At 43.5% G+C, this 12,878-nt stretch overlaps 12 non-coding genes across 12 annotated transcripts; all 12 read left to right on the top strand.

Moving 5' to 3' along the window:
- The first annotated feature begins 696 nt into the window (after positions 1-696).
- On the top strand, positions 697-788 carry trnar-ucu (transfer RNA arginine (anticodon UCU)). The gene is given in 2 exon segments: positions 697-733; positions 753-788. It is a non-coding gene; the product is annotated as a tRNA-Arg (tRNA).
- A 532-nt stretch (positions 789-1,320) lies between these two features.
- trnar-ucu (transfer RNA arginine (anticodon UCU)) lies at positions 1,321-1,412 on the top strand. Its single transcript is given in 2 exon segments — positions 1,321-1,357; positions 1,377-1,412. It is a non-coding gene; the product is annotated as a tRNA-Arg (tRNA).
- Positions 1,413-3,816: 2,404 nt separating this feature from the next.
- Positions 3,817-3,907, top strand: trnar-ucu (transfer RNA arginine (anticodon UCU)). Its single transcript is given in 2 exon segments — positions 3,817-3,853; positions 3,872-3,907. It is a non-coding gene; the product is annotated as a tRNA-Arg (tRNA).
- Positions 3,908-5,062: 1,155 nt separating this feature from the next.
- On the top strand, positions 5,063-5,153 carry trnar-ucu (transfer RNA arginine (anticodon UCU)). The gene is given in 2 exon segments: positions 5,063-5,099; positions 5,118-5,153. It is a non-coding gene; the product is annotated as a tRNA-Arg (tRNA).
- Positions 5,154-5,685: 532 nt separating this feature from the next.
- Positions 5,686-5,777, top strand: trnar-ucu (transfer RNA arginine (anticodon UCU)). The gene is given in 2 exon segments: positions 5,686-5,722; positions 5,742-5,777. It is a non-coding gene; the product is annotated as a tRNA-Arg (tRNA).
- Positions 5,778-6,310: 533 nt separating this feature from the next.
- trnar-ucu (transfer RNA arginine (anticodon UCU)) lies at positions 6,311-6,401 on the top strand. Its single transcript is given in 2 exon segments — positions 6,311-6,347; positions 6,366-6,401. It is a non-coding gene; the product is annotated as a tRNA-Arg (tRNA).
- A 1,155-nt stretch (positions 6,402-7,556) lies between these two features.
- Positions 7,557-7,648, top strand: trnar-ucu (transfer RNA arginine (anticodon UCU)). Its single transcript is given in 2 exon segments — positions 7,557-7,593; positions 7,613-7,648. It is a non-coding gene; the product is annotated as a tRNA-Arg (tRNA).
- A 1,155-nt stretch (positions 7,649-8,803) lies between these two features.
- Positions 8,804-8,895, top strand: trnar-ucu (transfer RNA arginine (anticodon UCU)). The gene is given in 2 exon segments: positions 8,804-8,840; positions 8,860-8,895. It is a non-coding gene; the product is annotated as a tRNA-Arg (tRNA).
- A 532-nt stretch (positions 8,896-9,427) lies between these two features.
- trnar-ucu (transfer RNA arginine (anticodon UCU)) lies at positions 9,428-9,519 on the top strand. The gene is given in 2 exon segments: positions 9,428-9,464; positions 9,484-9,519. It is a non-coding gene; the product is annotated as a tRNA-Arg (tRNA).
- Positions 9,520-10,674: 1,155 nt separating this feature from the next.
- trnar-ucu (transfer RNA arginine (anticodon UCU)) lies at positions 10,675-10,766 on the top strand. The gene is given in 2 exon segments: positions 10,675-10,711; positions 10,731-10,766. It is a non-coding gene; the product is annotated as a tRNA-Arg (tRNA).
- Positions 10,767-11,298: 532 nt separating this feature from the next.
- Positions 11,299-11,390, top strand: trnar-ucu (transfer RNA arginine (anticodon UCU)). The gene is given in 2 exon segments: positions 11,299-11,335; positions 11,355-11,390. It is a non-coding gene; the product is annotated as a tRNA-Arg (tRNA).
- Positions 11,391-12,545: 1,155 nt separating this feature from the next.
- Positions 12,546-12,637, top strand: trnar-ucu (transfer RNA arginine (anticodon UCU)). The gene is given in 2 exon segments: positions 12,546-12,582; positions 12,602-12,637. It is a non-coding gene; the product is annotated as a tRNA-Arg (tRNA).
- The last annotated feature ends 241 nt before the right edge of the window (positions 12,638-12,878 follow it).

Genomic DNA, 12,878 nt, shown 5'->3' with positions numbered 1-12,878 from the left:
TAGAAAGTTACTTTGACAGAGCCGGGCTATGTCCCGCACACGAAAAATTGTCAATTTGGCTTGTTAGCAAAATGTCTCTGTTGCGCAATGGATAGTGCATTGGACTTCTTGGAGAGATTGTTGAAGAGATTCAAAGGTTGTGGGTTCGAGTCTCACTAGAGTCAAACATTATTTTTTTGTCTCCTCCTTCCCTGAACAATGGAATGGAAAGAGTGATCTGATACAAAATAGCAAATGGTCTAATCCTTGAGTTCCCAACCCTTTTCACCAAGGGACCTATTTTTCACACCTACATAATTGTGTGACGTGTCAATTTTGTTGGAGTCCGTAACTTATCTCTACCTCCTTTCTCTGGTGCCTTTCGGTTAGCCCATTAGGCCAGTCAACCAAAAGTTGGTGGTATGAGCACACCCAGGTCCAACCTTCTTTATGTTCAGCTTTTCCCTCAGCTGTCTGAACCGGGGGCCAAGATTCTGAACTTGTCTTTGCATGTTGCCTGGCACCATGTCTTAGTTGGTTGAAGTACCTCTCTAGTAAAGTGGAGTTCCTGGTTTTGTAACCCACAGTGGTTTTAAAATGGCAGCTTTGGTGTTTTAACTGATTTCCAGCCCGCCATCTAACTTTAGAAAGTTACTTTGACAGAGCCGGGCTATGTCCCGCACACGAAAAATGGTCAATTTGGTTTATTTACTAAATGGCTCTGTGGCGCAATGGATAGCGCATTGGACTTCTAGAGAGAGATTGTTGAAGAGATTCAAAGGTTGTGGGTTCGAGTCCCACTAGAGTCAAACATAAATTTTTTGTCTCCTCCTTCCCTGAACAATGGAATGGAAAGAGTGATCTGATACAAAATAGCAAATGGTCTAATCCTTGAGTTCCCAACCCTTTTCACCAATGGACCTATTTTTCACACCTACATAATTGTGTGACGTGTCAATTTTGTTGGAGTCCGTAACTTATCTCTACCACCTTTCTCTGGTGCCTTTCGGTTAGCCCATTAGGCCAGTCAACCAAAAGTTGGTGGTATGAGCACACCCAAGTCCAACCTTCTTTTTGTTCAGCTTTTCCCTCACCTGTCTGAACCGGGGGCCAAGTTTCTGAACTTGTCTTTGCATGTTGCCTGGCACCATGTCTTAGTTGGTTGAAGTACCTCTCTAGTAAAGTGGAGTTCCTGGTTTTGTAACCCACAGTGGTTTTAAAATGGCAGCTTTGGTGTTTTAACTGATTTCCAGCCCGCCATCTAACTTTAGAAAGTTACTTTGACAGAGCCGGGCTATGTCCCGCACACGAAAAATTGTCAATTTGGTTTATTTACTAAATGGCTCTGTGGCGCAATGGATAGCGCATTGGACTTCTAGAGAGAGATTGTTGAAGAGATTCAAAGGTTGTGGGTTCGAGTCCCACTAGAGTCAAACATAAATTTTTTGTCTCCTCCTTCCCTGAACAATGGAATGGAAAGAGTGATCTGATACAAAATAGCAAATGGTCTAATCCTTGAGTTCCCAACCCTTTTCACCAAGGGACCTATTTTTCACACCTACATAATTGTGTGACGTGTCAATTTTGTTGGAGTCCGTAACTTATCTCTACCACCTTTCTCTGGTGCCTTTCGGTTAGCCCATTAGGCCAGTCAACCAAAAGTTGGTGGTATGAGCACACCCAAGTCCAACCTTCTTTTTGTTCAGCTTTTCCCTCACCTGTCTGAACCGGGGGCCAAGTTTCTGAACTTGTCTTTGCATGTTGCCTGGCACCATGTCTTAGTTGGTTGAAGTACCTCTCTAGTAAAGTGGAGTTCCTGGTTTTGTAACCCACAGTGGTTTTAAAATGATAGCTTTGGTGTTTTAACTGATTTCCAGCCCGCCATCAAACTTTAGAAAGTTACTTTGACAGAGCCGGGCTATGTCCCGCACACGAAAAATGGTCAATTTGGCTTGTTAGCAAAATGGCTCTGTGGCGCAATGGATAGTGCATTGGACTTCTAGAGAGAGATTGTTGAAGAGATTCAAAGGTTGTGGGTTCGAGTCTCACTAGAGTCAAATATTATTTTTTTGTCTCCTCCTTCCCTGAACAATGGAATGGAAAGAGTGATCTGATACAAAATAGCAAATGGAGTAATCCTTGAGTTCCCAACCCTATTCACCAAGGGACCTATTTTTCACACCTAAATAATTGACTGACGTGTAAATTTTGTTTGGAGTCCGTAACCTATTTCTACCACCTTTCTCTGGTGCCTTTCGGTTAGCCCATTAGGCCAGTCAACCAAAAGTTGGTGGTATGAGCACACCCAAGTCCAACCTTCTTTTTGTTCAGCTTTTCCCTCAGCTGTCTGAACCGGGGGCCAAGTTTCTGAACTTGTCTTTGCATGTTGCCTGGCACCATGTCTTAGTTGGTTGAAGTACCTCTCTAGTAAAGTGGAGTTCCTGGTTTTGTAACCCACAGTGGTTTTAAAATGGCAGCTTTGGTGTATTAACTGATTTCCAGCCCGCCATCTAACTTTAGAAAGTTACTTTGACAGAGCCGGGCTATGTCCCGCACACGAAAAATTGTCAATTTGGCGTGTTAGCAAAATGGCTCTGTTGCGCAATGGATAGTGCATTGGACTTCTTGGAGAGATTGTTGAAGAGATTCAAAGGTTGTGGGTTCGAGTCTCACTAGAGTCAAACATTATTTTTTTGTCTCCTCCTTCCCTGAACAATGGAATGGAAAGAGTGATCTGATACAAAATAGCAAATGGTCTAATCCTTGAGTTCCCAACCCTTTTCACCAAGGGACCTATTTTTCACACCTACATAATTGTGTGACGTGTCAATTTTGTTGGAGTCCGTAACTTATCTCTACCTCCTTTCTCTGGTGCCTTTCGGTTAGCCCATTAGGCCAGTCAACCAAAAGTTGGTGGTATGAGCACACCCAGGTCCAACCTTCTTTATGTTCAGCTTTTCCCTCAGCTGTCTGAACCGGGGGCCAAGATTCTGAACTTGTCTTTGCATGTTGCCTGGCACCATGTCTTAGTTGGTTGAAGTACCTCTCTAGTAAAGTGGAGTTCCTGGTTTTGTAACCCACAGTGGTTTTAAAATGGCAGCTTTGGTGTTTTAACTGATTTCCAGCCCGCCATCTAACTTTAGAAAGTTACTTTGACAGAGCCAGGCTATGTCCCGCACACGAAAAATGGTCAATTTGGTTTATTTACTAAATGGCTCTGTGGCACAATGGATAGCGCATTGGACTTCTAGGATAGATTGTTGAAGAGATACAGAGGTTGTGGGTTTGAGTCCCACTAGAGTCAAATATAATTTTTTTGTCTCCTCCTATCCTGAACATTGGAATGGAAAGAATGATCTGATACAAAATAGCAAATGGTCTAATCCTTGAGTTCCCAACCCTTTTCACCAAGGGACCTATTTTTCACACCTACATAATTGACTGACGTGTAAATTTTGTTTGGAGTCCGTAACCTATTTCTACCACCTTTCTCTGGTGCCTTTCGGTTAGCCCATTAGGCCAGTCAACCAAAAGTTGGTGGTATGAGCACACCCAAGTCCAACCTTCTTTTTGTTCAGCTTTTCCCTCAGCTGTCTGAACCGGGGGCCAAGTTTCTGAACTTGTCTTTGCATGTTGCCTGGCACCATGTCTTAGTTGGTTGAAGTACCTCTCTAGTAAAGTGGAGTTCCTGGTTTTGTAACCCACAGTGGTTTTAAAATGGCAGCTTTGGTGTATTAACTGATTTCCAGCCCGCCATCTAACTTTAGAAAGTTACTTTGACAGAGCCGGGCTATGTCCCGCACACGAAAAATGGTGAATTTGGCTTGTTAGCAAAATGGCTCTGTTGCGCAATGGATAGCGCATTGGACTTCTAGGAGAGATTGTTGAAGAGATTCAAAGGTTGTGGGTTCGAGTCCCACTAGAGTCAAACATAAATTTTTTGTCTCCTCCTTCCCTGAACAATGGAATGGAAAGAGTGATCTGATACAAAATAGCAAATGGTCTAATCCTTGAGTTCCCAACCCTTTTCACCAAGGGACCTATTTTTCACACCTACATAATTGTGTGACGTGTCAATTTTGTTGGAGTCCGTAACTTATCTCTACCAACTTTCTCTGGTGCCTTTCGGTTAGCCCATTAGGCCAGTCAACCAAAAGTTGGTGGTATGAGCACACCCAAGTCCAACCTTCTTTTTGTTCAGCTTTTCCCTCACCTGTCTGAACCGGGGGCCAAGTTTCTGAACTTGTCTTTGCATGTTGCCTGGCACCATGTCTTAGTTGGTTCAAGTACCTCTCTAGTAAAGTGGAGTTCCTGGTTTTGTAACCCACAGTGGTTTTAAAATGGCAGCTTTGGTGTTTTAACTGATTTCCAGCCCGCCATCAAACTTTAGAAAGTTACTTTGACAGAGCCGGGCTATGTCCCGCACACGAAAAATTGTCAATTTGGCCTGTTAGCAAAATGTCTCTGTTGCGCAATGGATAGTGCATTGGACTTCTTGGAGAGATTGTTGAAGAGATTCAAAGGTTGTGGGTTCAAGTCTCACTAGAGTCAAACATTATTTTTTTGTCTCCTCCTTCCCTGAACAATGGAATGGAAAGAGTGATCTGATACAAAATAGCAAATGGTCTAATCCTTGAGTTCCCAACCCTTTTCACCAAGGGACCTATTTTTCACACCTACATAATTGTGTGACGTGTCAATTTTGTTGGAGTCCGTAACTTATCTCTACCTCCTTTCTCTGGTGCCTTTCGGTTAGCCCATTAGGCCAGTCAACCAAAAGTTGGTGGTATGAGCACACCCAGGTCCAACCTTCTTTATGTTCAGCTTTTCCCTCAGCTGTCTGAACCGGGGGCCAAGATTCTGAACTTGTCTTTGCATGTTGCCTGGCACCATGTCTTAGTTGGTTGAAGTACCTCTCTAGTAAAGTGGAGTTCCTGGTTTTGTAACCCACAGTGGTTTTAAAATGGCAGCTTTGGTGTTTTAACTGATTTCCAGCCCGCCATCTAACTTTAGAAAGTTACTTTGACAGAGCCAGGCTATGTCCCGCACACGAAAAATGGTCAATTTGGTTTATTTACTAAATGGCTCTGTGGCGCAATGGATAGCGCATTGGACTTCTAGGATAGATTGTTGAAGAGATACAGAGGTTGTGGGTTTGAGTCCCACTAGAGTCAAATATAATTTTTTTGTCTCCTCCTATCCTGAACATTGGAATGGAAAGAATGATCTGATACAAAATAGCAAATGGTCTAATCCTTGAGTTCCCAACCCTTTTCACCAAGGGACCTATTTTTCACACCTACATAATTGTGTGACGTGTCAATTTTGTTGGAGTCCGTAACTTATCTCTCCCACCTTTCTCCGGTGCCTTTCGGTTAGCGCATTAGGCCAGTCAACTAAAAGTTGGTGGTATGAGCACACCCAAGTCCAACCTTCTTTTTGTTCAGCTTTTCCCTCAGCTGTCTGAACCGGGGGCCAAGTTTCTGAACTTGTCTTTGCATGTTGCCTGGCACCATGTCTTAGTTGGTTGAAGTACCTCTCTAGTAAAGTGGAGTTCCTGGTTTTGTAACCCACAGTGGTTTTAAAATGGCAGCTTTGGTGTTTTCACTGATTTCCAGCCCGCCATCTAACTTTAGAAAGTTACTTTGACAGAGCCGGGCTATGTCCCGCACAGGAAAAATGGTCAATTTGGCTTGTTAGCAAAATGGCTCTGTGGCTCAATGGATAGTGCATTGGACTTCTAGAGAGAGATTGTTGAAGAGATTCAAAGGTTGTGGGTTCGAGTCCCACTAGAGTCAAACATTATTTTTTTGTCTCCTCCTTCCCTGAACAATGGAATGGAAAGAGTGATCTGATACAAAATAGCAAATGGAGTAATCCTTGAGTTCCCAACCCTATTCACCAAGGGACCTATTTTTCACACCTAAATAATTGACTGACGTGTAAATTTTGTTTGGAGTCCGTAACCTATTTCTACCACCTTTCTCTGGTGCCTTTCGGTTAGCCCATTAGGCCAGTCAACCAAAAGTTGGTGGTATGAGCACACCCAAGTCCAACCTTCTTTTTGTTCAGCTTTTCCCTCAGCTGTCTGAACCGGGGGCCAAGTTTCTGAACTTGTCTTTGCATGTTGCCTGGCACCATGTCTTAGTTGGTTGAAGTACCTCTCTAGTAAAGTGGAGTTCCTGGTTTTGTAACCCACAGTGGTTTTAAAATGGCAGCTTTGGTGTATTAACTGATTTCCAGCCCGCCATCTAACTTTAGAAAGTTACTTTGACAGAGCCGGGCTATGTCCCGCACACGAAAAATGGTGAATTTGGCTTGTTAGCAAAATGGCTCTGTTGCGCAATGGATAGCGCATTGGACTTCTAGGAGAGATTGTTGAAGAGATTCAAAGGTTGTGGGTTCGAGTCCCACTAGAGTCAAACATAAATTTTTTGTCTCCTCCTTCCCTGAACAATGGAATGGAAAGAGTGATCTGATACAAAATAGCAAATGGTCTAATCCTTGAGTTCCCAACCCTTTTCACCAAGGGACCTATTTTTCACACCTACATAATTGTGTGACGTGTCAATTTTGTTGGAGTCCGTAACTTATCTCTACCAACTTTCTCTGGTGCCTTTCGGTTAGCCCATTAGGCCAGTCAACCAAAAGTTGGTGGTATGAGCACACCCAAGTCCAACCTTCTTTTTGTTCAGCTTTTCCCTCACCTGTCTGAACCGGGGGCCAAGTTTCTGAACTTGTCTTTGCATGTTGCCTGGCACCATGTCTTAGTTGGTTGAAGTACCTCTCTAGTAAAGTGGAGTTCCTGGTTTTGTAACCCACAGTGGTTTTAAAATGGCAGCTTTGGTGTTTTAACTGATTTCCAGCCCGCCATCAAACTTTAGAAAGTTACTTTGACAGAGCCGGGCTATGTCCCGCACACGAAAAATTGTCAATTTGGCCTGTTAGCAAAATGTCTCTGTTGCGCAATGGATAGTGCATTGGACTTCTTGGAGAGATTGTTGAAGAGATTCAAAGGTTGTGGGTTCGAGTCTCACTAGAGTCAAACATTATTTTTTTGTCTCCTCCTTCCCTGAACAATGGAATGGAAAGAGTGATCTGATACAAAATAGCAAATGGTCTAATCCTTGAGTTCCCAACCCTTTTCACCAAGGGACCTATTTTTCACACCTACATAATTGTGTGACGTGTCAATTTTGTTGGAGTCCGTAACTTATCTCTACCTCCTTTCTCTGGTGCCTTTCGGTTAGCCCATTAGGCCAGTCAACCAAAAGTTGGTGGTATGAGCACACCCAGGTCCAACCTTCTTTATGTTCAGCTTTTCCCTCAGCTGTCTGAACCGGGGGCCAAGATTCTGAACTTGTCTTTGCATGTTGCCTGGCACCATGTCTTAGTTGGTTGAAGTACCTCTCTAGTAAAGTGGAGTTCCTGGTTTTGTAACCCACAGTGGTTTTAAAATGGCAGCTTTGGTGTTTTAACTGATTTCCAGCCCGCCATCTAACTTTAGAAAGTTACTTTGACAGAGCCGGGCTATGTCCCGCACACGAAAAATTGTCAATTTGGTTTATTTACTAAATGGCTCTGTGGCGCAATGGATAGCGCATTGGACTTCTAGAGAGAGATTGTTGAAGAGATTCAAAGGTTGTGGGTTCGAGTCCCACTAGAGTCAAACATACATTTTTTGTCTCCTCCTTCCCTGAACAATGGAATGGAAAGAGTGATCTGATACAAAATAGCAAATGGTCTAATCCTTGAGTTCCCAACCCTTTTCACCAAGGGACCTATTTTTCACACCTACATAATTGTGTGACGTGTCAATTTTGTTGGAGTCCGTAACTTATCTCTACCACCTTTCTCTGGTGCCTTTCGGTTAGCCCATTAGGCCAGTCAACCAAAAGTTGGTGGTATGAGCACACCCAAGTCCAACCTTCTTTTTGTTCAGCTTTTCCCTCACCTGTCTGAACCGGGGGCCAAGTTTCTGAACTTGTCTTTGCATGTTGCCTGGCACCATGTCTTAGTTGGTTGAAGTACCTCTCTAGTAAAGTGGAGTTCCTGGTTTTGTAACCCACAGTGGTTTTAAAATGGCAGCTTTGGTGTTTTAACTGATTTCCAGCCCGCCATCAAACTTTAGAAAGTTACTTTGACAGAGCCGGGCTATGTCCCGCACACGAAAAATTGTCAATTTGGCTTGTTAGCAAAATGTCTCTGTTGCGCAATGGATAGTGCATTGGACTTCTTGGAGAGATTGTTGAAGAGATTCAAAGGTTGTGGGTTCGAGTCTCACTAGAGTCAAACATTATTTTTTTGTCTCCTCCTTCCCTGAACAATGGAATGGAAAGAGTGATCTGATACAAAATAGCAAATGGTCTAATCCTTGAGTTCCCAACCCTTTTCACCAAGGGACCTATTTTTCACACCTACATAATTGTGTGACGTGTCAATTTTGTTGGAGTCCGTAACTTATCTCTACCTCCTTTCTCTGGTGCCTTTCGGTTAGCCCATTAGGCCAGTCAACCAAAAGTTGGTGGTATGAGCACACCCAGGTCCAACCTTCTTTATGTTCAGCTTTTCCCTCAGCTGTCTGAACCGGGGGCCAAGATTCTGAACTTGTCTTTGCATGTTGCCTGGCACCATGTCTTAGTTGGTTGAAGTACCTCTCTAGTAAAGTGGAGTTCCTGGTTTTGTAACCCACAGTGGTTTTAAAATGGCAGCTTTGGTGTTTTAACTGATTTCCAGCCCGCCATCTAACTTTAGAAAGTTACTTTGACAGAGCCGGGCTATGTCCCGCACACGAAAAATGGTCAATTTGGTTTATTTACTAAATGGCTCTGTGGCGCAATGGATAGCGCATTGGACTTCTAGAGAGAGATTGTTGAAGAGATTCAAAGGTTGTGGGTTCGAGTCCCACTAGAGTCAAACATACATTTTTTGTCTCCTCCTTCCCTGAACAATGGAATGGAAAGAGTGATCTGATACAAAATAGCAAATGGTCTAATCCTTGAGTTCCCAACCCTTTTCACCAAGGGACCTATTTTTCACACCTACATAATTGTGTGACGTGTCAATTTTGTTGGAGTCCGTAACTTATCTCTACCTCCTTTCTCTGGTGCCTTTCGGTTAGCCCATTAGGCCAGTCAACCAAAAGTTGGTGGTATGAGCACACCCAGGTCCAACCTTCTTTATGTTCAGCTTTTCCCTCAGCTGTCTGAACCGGGGGCCAAGATTCTGAACTTGTCTTTGCATGTTGCCTGGCACCATGTCTTAGTTGGTTGAAGTACCTCTCTAGTAAAGTGGAGTTCCTGGTTTTGTAACCCACAGTGGTTTTAAAATGGCAGCTTTGGTGTTTTAACTGATTTCCAGCCCGCCATCTAACTTTAGAAAGTTACTTTGACAGAGCCGGGCTATGTCCCGCACACGAAAAATTGTCAATTTGGTTTATTTACTAAATGGCTCTGTGGCGCAATGGATAGCGCATTGGACTTCTAGAGAGAGATTGTTGAAGAGATTCAAAGGTTGTGGGTTCGAGTCCCACTAGAGTCAAACATACATTTTTTGTCTCCTCCTTCCCTGAACAATGGAATGGAAAGAGTGATCTGATACAAAATAGCAAATGGTCTAATCCTTGAGTTCCCAACCCTTTTCACCAAGGGACCTATTTTTCACACCTACATAATTGTGTGACGTGTCAATTTTGTTGGAGTCCGTAACTTATCTCTACCACCTTTCTCTGGTGCCTTTCGGTTAGCCCATTAGGCCAGTCAACCAAAAGTTGGTGGTATGAGCACACCCAAGTCCAACCTTCTTTTTGTTCAGCTTTTCCCTCACCTGTCTGAACCGGGGGCCAAGTTTCTGAACTTGTCTTTGCATGTTGCCTGGCACCATGTCTTAGTTGGTTGAAGTACCTCTCTAGTAAAGTGGAGTTCCTGGTTTTGTAACCCACAGTGGTTTTAAAATGGCAGCTTTGGTGTTTTAACTGATTTCCAGCCCGCCATCAAACTTTAGAAAGTTACTTTGACAGAGCCGGGCTATGTCCCGCACACGAAAAATTGTCAATTTGGCTTGTTAGCAAAATGTCTCTGTTGCGCAATGGATAGTGCATTGGACTTCTTGGAGAGATTGTTGAAGAGATTCAAAGGTTGTGGGTTCGAGTCTCACTAGAGTCAAACATTATTTTTTTGTCTCCTCCTTCCCTGAACAATGGAATGGAAAGAGTGATCTGATACAAAATAGCAAATGGTCTAATCCTTGAGTTCCCAACCCTTTTCACCAAGGGACCTATTTTTCACACCTACATAATTGTGTGACGTGTCAATTTTGTTGGAGTCCGTAACTTATCTCTACCTCCTTTCTCTGGTGCCTTTCGGTTAGCCCATTAGGCCAGTCAACCAAAAGTTGGTGGTATGAGCACACCCAGGTCCAACCTTCTTTATGTTCAGCTTTTCCCTCAGCTGTCTGAACCGGGGGCCAAGATTCTGAACTTGTCTTTGCATGTTGCCTGGCACCATGTCTTAGTTGGTTGAAGTACCTCTCTAGTAAAGTGGAGTTCCTGGTTTTGTAACCCACAGTGGTTTTAAAATGGCAGCTTTGGTGTTTTAACTGATTTCCAGCCCGCCATCTAACTTTAGAAAGTTACTTTGACAGAGCCGGGCTATGTCCCGCACACGAAAAATGGTCAATTTGGTTTATTTACTAAATGGCTCTGTGGCGCAATGGATAGCGCATTGGACTTCTAGAGAGAGATTGTTGAAGAGATTCAAAGGTTGTGGGTTCGAGTCCCACTAGAGTCAAACATACATTTTTTGTCTCCTCCTTCCCTGAACAATGGAATGGAAAGAGTGATCTGATACAAAATAGCAAATGGTCTAATCCTTGAGTTCCCAACCCTTTTCACCAAGGGACCTATTTTTCACACCTACATAATTGTGTGACGTGTCAATTTTGTTGGAGTCCGTAACTTATCTCTACCTCCTTTCTCTGGTGCCTTTCGGTTAGCCCATTAGGCCAGTCAACCAAAAGTTGGTGGTATGAGCACACCCAGGTCCAACCTTCTTTATGTTCAGCTTTTCCCTCAGCTGTCTGAACCGGGGGCCAAGATTCTGAACTTGTCTTTGCATGTTGCCTGGCACCATGTCTTAGTTGGTTGAAGTACCTCTCTAGTAAAGTGGAGTTCCTGGTTTTGTAACCCACAGTGGTTTTAAAATGGCAGCTTTGGTGTTTTAACTGATTTCCAGCCCGCCATCTAACTTTAGAAAGTTACTTTGACAGAGCCGGGCTATGTCCCGCACACGAAAAATTGTCAATTTGGTTTTTTTACTAAATGGCTCTGTGGCGCAATGGATAGCGCATTGGACTTCTAGAGAGAGATTGTTGAAGAGATTCAAAGGTTGTGGGTTCGAGTCCCACTAGAGTCAAACATACATTTTTTGTCTCCTCCTTCCCTGAACAATGGAATGGAAAGAGTGATCTGATACAAAATAGCAAATGGTCTAATCCTTGAGTTCCCAACCCTTTTCACCAAGGGACCTATTTTTCACACCTACATAATTGTGTGACGTGTCAATTTTGTTGGAGTCCGTAACTTATCTCTACCACCTTTCTCTGGTGCCTTTCGGTTAGCCCATTAGGCCAGTCAACCAAAAGTTGGTGGTATGAGCACACCCAAGTCCAACCTTCTTTTTGTTCAGCTTTTCCCTCACCTGTCTGAACCGGGGGCCAAGTTTCTGAACTTGTCTTTGCATGTTGCCTGGCACCATGTCTTAGTTGGTTGAAGTACCTCTCTAGTAAAGTGGAGTTCCTGGTTTTGTAACCCACAGTGGTTTTAAAATGGCAGCTTTGGTGTTTTAACTGATTTCCAGCCCGCCATCAAACTTTAGAAAGTTACTTTGACAGAGCCGGGCTATGTCCCGCACACGAAAAATTGTCAATTTGGCTTGTTAGCAAAATGTCTCTGTTGCGCAATGGATAGTGCATTGGACTTCTTGGAGAGATTGTTGAAGAGATTCAAAGGTTGTGGGTTCGAGTCTCACTAGAGTCAAACATTATTTTTTTGTCTCCTCCTTCCCTGAACAATGGAATGGAAAGAGTGATCTGATACAAAATAGCAAATGGTCTAATCCTTGAGTTCCCAACCCTTTTCACCAAGGGACCTATTTTTCACACCTACATAATTGTGTGACGTGTCAATTTTGTTGGAGTCCGTAACTTATCTCTACCTCCTTTCTCTGGTGCCTTTCGGTTAGCCCATTAGGCCAGTCAACCAAAAGTTGGTGGTATGAGCACACCCAGGTCCAACCTTCTTTATGTTCAGCTTTTCACTCAGCTGTCTGAACCGGGGGCCAAGATTCTGAACTTGTCTTTGCATGTTGCCTGGCACCATGTCTTAGTTGGTTGAAGTACCTCTCTAGTAAAGTGGAGTTCCTGGTTTTGTAACCCACAGTGGTTTTAAAATGGCAGCTTTGGTGTTTTAACTGATTTCCAGCCCGCCATCTAACTTTAGAAAGTTACTTTGACAGAGCCGGGCTATGTCCCGCACACGAAAAATGGTCAATTTGGTTTATTTACTAAATGGCTCTGTGGCGCAATGGATAGCGCATTGGACTTCTAGAGAGAGATTGTTGAAGAGATTCAAAGGTTGTGGGTTCGAGTCCCACTAGAGTCAAACATACATTTTTTGTCTCCTCCTTCCCTGAACAATGGAATGGAAAGAGTGATCTGATACAAAATAGCAAATGGTCTAATCCTTGAGTTCCCAACCCTTTTCACCAAGGGACCTATTTTTCACACCTACATAATTGTGTGACGTGTCAATTTTGTTGGAGTCCGTAACTTATCTCTACCACCTTTCTCTGGTGCCTTTCGGTTAGCCCATTAGGCCAGTCAACCAAAAGTTGGTGGTATGA

The sequence above is a fragment of the Salvelinus fontinalis genome, chromosome 13 (assembly GCF_029448725.1).
Source record: "Salvelinus fontinalis isolate EN_2023a chromosome 13, ASM2944872v1, whole genome shotgun sequence".
NCBI lineage: Eukaryota > Metazoa > Chordata > Actinopteri > Salmoniformes > Salmonidae > Salvelinus > Salvelinus fontinalis.
Note: the sequence above shows the minus strand (reverse complement) of the source record. Positions and strands in the feature narration are given on the sequence as shown.